The sequence below is a fragment of the Simochromis diagramma genome, unplaced genomic scaffold (assembly GCF_900408965.1).
Source record: "Simochromis diagramma unplaced genomic scaffold, fSimDia1.1 OVJJ01000194.1, whole genome shotgun sequence".
In the NCBI taxonomy this organism is placed as follows: Eukaryota; Metazoa; Chordata; class Actinopteri; order Cichliformes; family Cichlidae; genus Simochromis; species Simochromis diagramma.
This window is the reverse complement of record NW_024386867.1, coordinates 1-9,300: the sequence shown is the minus strand read 5'-3', so window position 1 is coordinate 9,300 and position 9,300 is coordinate 1. Positions and strand designations below refer to the sequence as shown.

Here is a 9,300-nt window from a genome sequence, read left to right as displayed (position 1 = left end):
GATGACAACTCGTAGTTTTCCACTCTCCTTTTTCTCCCTCCTCGCGCTCACAGACGGGTATGGCAGTCCATTCTCCCTGCAGCACGGACTACACTGCCCATGAGGCTACATTCGTTAGGGCTATGCCTGTAGCATCCTGCCTGTTAGCTTAGCACAACAACAACAACAAAAAGGCGCTCTCTCACCCAGGAAACACACAGTCGCAGAGAGAGAGCCTCACCCTGTAACCATGGCAACCGTAACGCTGCCGCCTGGAACAACAGAACAGAGCTGTCAAACAAAACCCAAACAGTCCTGACCCACCACAATATGAAACAGGGAAGTAACGCTGTATAATCCATTTATTTCAACAAAGTAACTGTATTCCAAATACCACCTTTTTAGACGGTACCTGTAACGGAATACAGTTACTCATATTTTGTATTTTAAATACGTAACGGCGGTACATGTACTCCGTTACTCCCCAACACTGGGAATGAAGCCCATTGACAGCGAGCAGGTCTAAACAGGAATGGAACGCATCCATGGATAATACACCACTTTATTTGAAGACATCTGTAGCACTGCCTCAGATCTGGATGTTTCCACAGACTCCTCTGGCCTCTGTGCACCTAAAGAAAAGGTCAAAGGTCAGCAGCACATGTAGTTGGGACAATTCTTCATTTACAAACAACAGTCGCACAAACTATACAATTATTTTCCTCCAATCACGACTTTTCACTTACAGAAATTGTCCTGTGTGATTTCTAGGCTGTGATATGAAAAAGTAGTTCCTAATGGCAGCGATTCACTCAGTAAACATGTGTTTCCTTCACCAACCTCACACACAGATCCAATAAGATCAGGAAGTGGGCAGTATAGTACAATATGTGTTATTTTGTACTGTACTGCCCAAACTAAAGATCTGCTGAAGTGTTGGAAATGATTCAGATGTTTATTTTGGACGATACAGCAGAAGATCAGACATGAAAGTGGAGATAACACAGAAGACCTGCAGCAAAGGGTCAGAGGTCAGACTGGGCCACTGGATTCAACAATGAGCCAATGATCATCAAGTAGTGACTAAAGCAGAGCCCTGACGTTCTGACATTCATCACACAGTTAGAACAAATGTCTGCTGATGACTTCATCTCATGAAACGACTGATAGATGTCAATTCATTGATCAGCTGAGCTGCTGCTGCTGATCTTCTTCTTCATCGTGCACAGAAACATTCAGATTGTTTCAATCAGTAAATAACTTTGAACTGTTCCCACTCAAAATGCTGCCAGAACAATGATCATTGTTACTCCCCTCGAGTCTTAATAAAGCTCAACTTGTTCTTTGTGTTTAAACTGACATTTATTTCGGACAGGAGGATTCTTCCACATGTCTTAACATGTAATGATGTCCAACCACAACCGATACAATGCCGTCAGAACTAAAAGGAAATACAAACTTAAATGAATATTCTTACTAAAGTCCTTAAGCATTATATACAACGAAACATTCCAACAAAATGATCAATAAAGTACGCATTACACTTCACACTGCGGCTATTGCACTTGAATACCATGCAACACTCGTGCATTTACATACAACGATAATAAACAAAACATTTACCTCATTGGCCTCACTCAAAGGGAATAAACTTTCATTTTCACGTGGTGGGGACGTCCAAAAACGGCACTCTTTATTTATCTTTCTGCAGACGTGCAAACCTCGTGGCTCGTCTCTTAATTAGCTTGCTGAGTGTGACAGCCAAAAAATGCCCTCTTAGCCACAACACAACTTTAGAAAAGTTGTGTTGTGGCTAAGAGGCTAACAAACTCTTAGCCACAACAACAACTAACAAACATGGATTACTAACAAACATGGATTACTATTTATTTCTTATGTATTATTTCTTAATATTTCAACTACTTATTGTTTCAAACTTAACTATCTAATAAAATGAGCTTAAATGCGAGAGTTACCTATGACGGCAGCTGCAATCATTGTAGAACTTCAGAAACATCACGTGCTGTTTTCCACATGTAAGATCAGCAAACATACAGAAACCTCCTGTTGCCACACACGGCCTCTAAAATCTCTTCCACGGTTTCTGTCTGAAGTCCACTCTCTGTGTCGGATCCACAGGAAACAACAAGATCTTATTAACATGGTTTTCAATGTGTCTCCTTACAAAAAGTCCAACCAATGAACAAATGTGTATATTTGTGGAGGCCGAACAAAAGCATGACACATTTCTCTGTTTCTATAAACTGGTGTCAAACACAAATATGAAGAGTTTCACTGACAGACTCCAAAATGCCCCCGCAGTGAATCAAAGGGAAATCCTACAGTGTGGCCAGAGAATCTTAATGGCTCCAACATCAACACATCCACAATGTTGGATCCAGTTCTACCTCACAGAGCTACTAAGACACACCCTCTGCCAGCATCACAACAGCTCCACCTGCTTCACCTGCCTCCTCAGCATCTGTACACCTGAAGAGAAAAGAAAGGCTCCAAAAGCTCAAATCTACAAAGGATTCATGAAGTTTCATCCAACAATAACATGTTTGCCTTCCACAGTGTGCTGTTAGACACCACTGTACCTCTGCCATTTCAAAAAGAGCAGCTTGGTAACATTTTGGCTCCAAACACTTTGTGTTTAAGTTCCTAATCTTTGTTTTCTTTGTGAAGCCGACAACATCTGGAGCTTTTTGACTCATAGAAACATCATTTTGTTCTTTAGATGACAGCAGATTGGGACTGAATAATCAATCACTATCAAACCAATAAAGACAAAAATGCTGATTTTACAGGAACTTTGTTGGAGAAGCTGTAAGACATGAAACTGGTGGAGATCCCAAACCAGTTGATAGTGCTGATTATTCCAAATAAAGCTGTTTTCCATTTGAGATGAAATGACTTTCTGTCCTGATATATAATAAAGATGTTAGTTGTTTTTGAGCCCCTGTATTAAAAGTAGTTTAAAGTCAGCTTGAGTTTGATGTCTTTATGTCAAAGCTGCTCATGATGTTGAGCTGCTGATGGAATAAAAACAGTGAAAAATCTGCCTCAATATAAAAGCATGTAGTCCAGACTTAAATGTAGCCTATTGTTAGCTGAGGTCCACACACAGTGTTTGACAGTGTAAAGTGTGTGAAAGGGCTGCTGGTGGAGCTCACTAGGATGAGCAGGTGACCATGTGCCACGAGGTGGAGAGCAGCTGGCCTGGTTTGATTATGACCCGGGACACGTCCCCTTTCTCTCTCCCTCTGCTTTGCTGTCACTTATCTTCACTGCTCTGTCCAATAAAGCTGAAAAAGGCCCCAAATCAAAGAAATCTGCCTGCAGCCTCTGAAATGTCTTCTGTTTCCTTCCAGAGGCCGACGGCTTTTTCACCGTCAGCCCATCAGACAGTCCAGTAGCATTTATGATGATATCATGATTTTGAAGAGACTGCTATGGTGGCCTCCCATGACCTCCAGCCTCATCTACACTGAGATGCAGACACTTGAAAACATTCATCACACAGCAGACAACTGAATGATAGTACAACACAACAGTCTGTGTACAGACACACACTGACCTTTCATATAGTCAAAGGAGTCAATCAAACACAGCTAGTTTAGTCATTTCTCTGTGAGTCTAAAGTGAATCTAGTATTTTAAAGTCCACTTCCTGTATTTGTTGTTGAAGACTTCTTCAGCTTCTTCTCAAGGACATCAGCTGCTTGTTTGGCAGCAGAGGCAGTTAAGAAGCTTCCTGAAAAACCCTGAACAGTGAGTTCACTGTGGCATATGACAAATTCAGCTTTCTATGTGGAAATGTGTCTGTGTCAACCTTTCAAATGCTAAACTGTTGAATCCAAAACATCAGCGGCTCCTTGACTGCTCACTTCATGCACTTATGTCTTTGTGACAGTCCAATGACATCACAGCTGTTTCCACCCCCAGTGTCTCAGGACTGGACACCTTTAAACATGTAGAGCAGGGGTCGGCAACCCTGGGCACGCGTGCCACAGCTGGCATGTGAAGGGTTAACTGATGGCACGATGATTTATTATTATTATTTTTTTGTAACGGCACAAACAATGAAAGATGGTGAACTGGCCGGATGCTGGCCGGTGTGTAAAAATAACTCAGTTGTTTGGTGGTGGATATGGCGGAGCTTCCACAGATTCAGTAACATTAGTAAGTGGTGGAGGCCAGCAGGTGGATGAGGGAAAGGGGAGGCAGGAGGAGCAGAGACCCGAGGCGGCTGCCAGTCCGAGTGTCAGGTGAACTGAACTTCAGGTAAGAAGTTATGACCTGCAGTCTATCTGGGTCCAGTAGCGGTTTTAGATCCGGGCGACACGGGCGGTTGCCCGGGGCGGCATCGTGGTGGGGGGCGGCATCACGGGCATCGGCAAAAAAAAAAAGAATGCTCGTCAGACCGCGTTGTCGGCGGTATAAGCTCGACCACTTGCAAGGTGAGCTGGCAGACATCACTGAATTCATCAGAGATGATTAGGTTCATTTTGACAAAGTGAGCAGATATTTAACCTCCTAGGACCTGGCGTCCACATATGTGGACATCACATTTTGGGTTGTTTAGACCAAAATACTCAATTTTGCTCTACAAGGGCCTGATATCCACTTACGAGGATGTTATACTGCCACTGTGCTATCAAAATTTTAGACCAATATCCTCATATGTGGCTCTCATTTTTCTCAGAAACAAAAATTTGGTAAAAAAAAAAAATCTGGTAATTCTTTGTTTTTACATTCATCAGGTATTTTACATTCATCAGCCCAAATATCAAAGAGAAATTAAAAATGAATGCCACGGAGGAGTTCGGATCTCAGGAGGTTAAAGATTATGCCACTACATTCTTGTCTAGAAAATATTAAAGTGTATTTGGTGACACACAAAAAAGGGTAAAGTTTAAGTATAGTTTGGGTCCACACATGTCCAAACCCTGGTGTGTAGGCCTACTTAGTTTTGAGAAATTGTCACGGGACCGGGGTCTGGGTGACCCCGGTCACTGCCTTGGGTCTCTCCTCCTCCTGGGTTAACGGACTTATTTTCACACATCGACCAGCATCCGGCCAATCCACCACCTTCCATCGTTTATACCGTTATAAAAAATAAAAAAAACATCATCGGCCCATTAAAAACGAAAAATCACCATCAGTATGCCCGATGGCCAGTCCAGCTATGGTCGTGCCATCAGTTAACCCTTCACGTGGCAGCTGTGACACGCGTGCCCAGGGTTGCCGACCCCTGCTCTAAAGCATCTGATTTGGATTCCTGAGATCAAATATATTTTCCTTTGGGTTTGTTTTCTTCTCATTTGTGGCTTTAATGTAGTGTTACATCCTGTTTGTTTGCTTCCATCTGTATACATGTCCAGATTCACTGTTATGTTTCTATTCGTACATTGCTGTGTGATCACTGTTCCCTCTGCTAACTGATGTGACCTTTTGTATCTCACACTGATACTTGTCATATTTGTATCTGCACCTAAAAGATAAAACGTTTTCCATGCTAAAACACAGCTCCACCTCCTGCAGTTCTCCCTCTGAACCACTAGATGTCTCTGTTATCTAAATGAAGACGTGCAGCACAGCAACCACAGCAGCGCTCAGATCACACGTGTCCTGTTATTATGTATAAAAGCATGAAACAGGTGAGACAGGTGGGATCAATATTAATGTTGTGGAAATATATGAAAAAGCAACAGAAGAGTGAAAACGTGTTTCTAGAAAGATCTTTCAGCTCATAGCTGCTCACAGACTGTATTTACAAGTGACAAACTGCAACTCTACAGTACATCTACAGTATATATCAAATATATTCTGTATTCAAATCTATTGAGTGATGTTTGAAAGTATTTCCAGGTGAGTTTGATCCAGGAGGGTCTGAAGCCAGAGTCAGACAGAGACTGTGCAGAGACTGTAGAAGGACAGAGCAGCAGCAGAGCAGTCCAGATACACTGATGATCCTCTGTCAGATCCAGAGGGACACACAGGGATGATGCTGGACTCTACATTGTGTCTGACAGTGGAGCTGTTCTCAGAGCAGTTCACTCTGCAGCACTGACAGTCATCTGCACTTCTTCTCATTCCTCTGTCAGTCACTGCTGGATGAAGCTCTCCTCTCCACCTCCCAGTAACATGGCCCAGTCAGAGCGTCTCTACACACAAGCTGCTGCTGCTTCAACCTCTCTGGATCATCAGGACACAGCTGCTCCTCTCTCAGCACACACACCGTCCTGTTTACCATCATCACCTCCACCACCTTCATCAGCTGTCAGTCAGTGATGCAGCACATCCAGTATAAAGAGCAGCAGGGACTTCAGTGCTGGGACTGTACTAGGACTCATTGTTGCTTCACTTTTTCTAATCTTTGGATTTTTATTGAAGTTGATGAAAATGTTTTTCCCTCCTAGTTTGAGTTTGGACTTTCATTCATTAGAAGAACCTTGGTGTGTCCACTCTGAGCTCTGTAGGAACCCCAACAACAAGCCCAACAATCCAGATGGACGGTTCCAGCTGTTAACTGGAGGAATTCCATCCAAACATCTGCTCTCACTAAATTCTTCCTCACCTACAGACTGTGTTCTTCACTGCTTTAAACTTGGAAATGAATGCAGTCATTGGTCTGCGTGCTGCTTTGTTCAGAGAGCTGATTGGCTGTTGAAAGTGTTTGATCAGAGCGTGTCAGCCGTTACCATGGTGACCATAAAGGTCAAAAACAGGAAGTGTTTGTGTCCAATCCTGAAGCCTGTCACCATTCTCCTCTCACAGCTTCACTGAGAAGCTGCAGCTTTACAGGAAACACTGGATCTTTGTTTCATACTGACTGTGTTTAGTACAATACTGCTGACAGCACCACCCACTCACTCCGTCACTCTACTGACCTCAGAGTCTCCAGTCTGTAGTCTGGACTCTGCTTAAGATCAGACAGCTGCTTCACATCTGGATTCTTCAGGTTGTTTCCGTACAGGTCCAGCTGTCTCAGATGGGAGGGGTTGGACTTCAGCGCTGCTGCCAGATAATCACAGCTGATCTTTGACTGTTTGTGTTTGTGTTCAAGTTATTTCGATCATGTAAACATCAACAGAACACGTGAAGCCTCACAGAGTTTGTATGTCGAGGTGGGTTTGAGGGTTTGGGGAGGGGTCAGAGGGAAGAGGTCTCTCAGTCTTGACAATCCACATTGATGGCATTGCATCTTTCAACGTGTTTGTGGGTCGATTTGGATGCTCCAGGTGTGAGAGCAGCCACTCAGCCTCTACTGCAGATGTGTGTCACAAGTTCATCTAGTAGTAGGCTATGGCACTTGGCCACAGGTGGCAGCAGTGGACTGGCCTCCATGTGAGACTGCTCCAGCTGCTATGTGATAGTCCAGCTGCAAACTGAAGATCATATGCAAGTTTTGGAAATTAAACTGTACAATATAAAGCGCCTTGAGGCGACTGTTGTTGTGATTTGGTGCTATATAAATAAAATTGAATTGAAATTCAGAATATTCTTAACTTAGCTTTAAAACCAACCCAATCTAACTCTCCTCCACACTCAAAAACAAAGACAAACCAACTGACACATCTGAGTCCCTCACTTTCTTCAATCCACTCACTCTCACAAGCTCCACTTAGTCACACTGGCTCTGTTTATTACTAATTACTATTGTCTCCCCAGAAACACTTCCGTTTTCTTTTTTCCTTTTTGTGTTTTCGTTTTTTGTATTTGTGTTTTCTTTTTTCCTATTTCAGTTGTGTTTTTTGTGCTTTTGCAGCGTTTTTTTTTATTGCTGGTGTTTTCTTAAGTTGCAGTCCGTTTGGCCTCTCAGGGCCACCGTAGATAAAGGCCAAAAATAATAGAATAGAATAGAATAGAATAGAATTCAACTTTATTGTCATTGCACATCCACAGGTACAGGGCAACGAAATGCAGTTTGCATCCATCCAGAAGTGCTTTAGTGATATAGATATATTACAATATATATTAGCAATAATATAGATATGTGAGTATATTACAGAAATGGGTCTATTATGGTATGTTATAATGTACACGGTATGAAGTATGTTGTGAATATTCTATAACTATAAGTATGTACAGGCTGTAGTGAGTACAAGCTATGTACAGGATATGAACAGGATATAAATATGAAAAACTATACAGAATATGAAATAAATAACTTTACAGAATCTGAGATATACAGTTATACAGAAATGGGAACTATGCAAGTTGTAAACAGTTGTAGGATTAAAGATTATCGAATGTACAGAATGATTATTTACACAGAGCTATACAGTAGTGCAGTTAAGATAAGTGAGGGTGTAGATAGTTTCTACAGAGGCTATATAAAGTGCTAGTGGTTGTGAGTGGTGGTTCAGTCCATGTTATTATTGTGTGTTTGAGGGTACAGTTGTCCATTGTGGGTGTGTGTATGTTCAGTCCATGTGTATGTTCAGTCCATGTGTTAACGTGGGTCAGATGTCAGGAGGCAGAGTTCAGGAGTCTGACAGCTGTGGGGAAGAAGCTGTTCCGGTACCTGGTGGTCTTAGTCCGGAGGCTCCTGTAGCGCCTCCCAGAGGGCAGGAGGGTGAAGAGTCCATGCGATGGGTGACTGGGGTCTTTGATGATTTTCCCAGCCCTTTTCAGACACCGCTTCCTGTAGATCTCTTTTATGGCAGGAAGTGGTGCTCCGGCGATGCGCTGGGCAGTTTTCACGACCCTCTGCAACGCCTTCCGGTCCGAGGCAGAGCAGTTCCCGTACCAGACTGTTATACAGTTGGTCAGGATGCTCTCGATGGTGCAGCGATAGAAGTTCACCAGGATGTCTGAGGACAGGTGGTTCTTCCTCAGAGTCCTCAAGAAGAAGAGGCGCTGGTGAGCCTTCTTGACCAGCTTGGAGCAGTTGGTCGTCCAGGTGAGATCCTCGGAGATGTGGACTCCCAGGAACTTGAAGCTGCTCACACGCTCCACAGCCGTCCCCTTAATGTGGATGGGTGGATAAATAAATACATAACATCATTTCAATCAGTTTAAAGGTTTATTTCCAAGACACAAAAACAGAAAAAATTAAAAGTTACAAATGTATTGTGCATGAAACAGGAATTCAAACGTGGCTCAGATGTGTGTCTCAAGTTCATCTGGCTGTAGGCTATGGCACTTGACCACAGGTGGCGCTAATTGACTTGACTCCATTTGAGTGCGCATAAAGTAAACTGCACACTTTAGTTGTGAAGCGAAAACGCTGAAATCGCAGTAATAACACGTACGAGGGGAACGATAACGAAGACAAGATGCTCCTGATCGTTGCTCTTGCTGTCCTGTGAAC

The 9,300-nt window shown here is 43.0% G+C and overlaps 1 long non-coding RNA gene across 1 annotated transcript; it reads right to left on the bottom strand.

Annotated features, from left to right (window-relative positions):
- Nucleotides 1-398: 398 nt before the first annotated feature.
- LOC120733307 lies at nucleotides 399-9,274 on the bottom strand. Its single transcript, XR_005695786.1, has 3 exons — nucleotides 9,053-9,274; nucleotides 2,054-2,060; nucleotides 399-410 (listed from the first exon to the last, which is right to left on the bottom strand). It is a non-coding gene; the product is annotated as an uncharacterized LOC120733307 (long non-coding RNA).
- Between the last annotated feature and the right edge of the window lie 26 nt (nucleotides 9,275-9,300).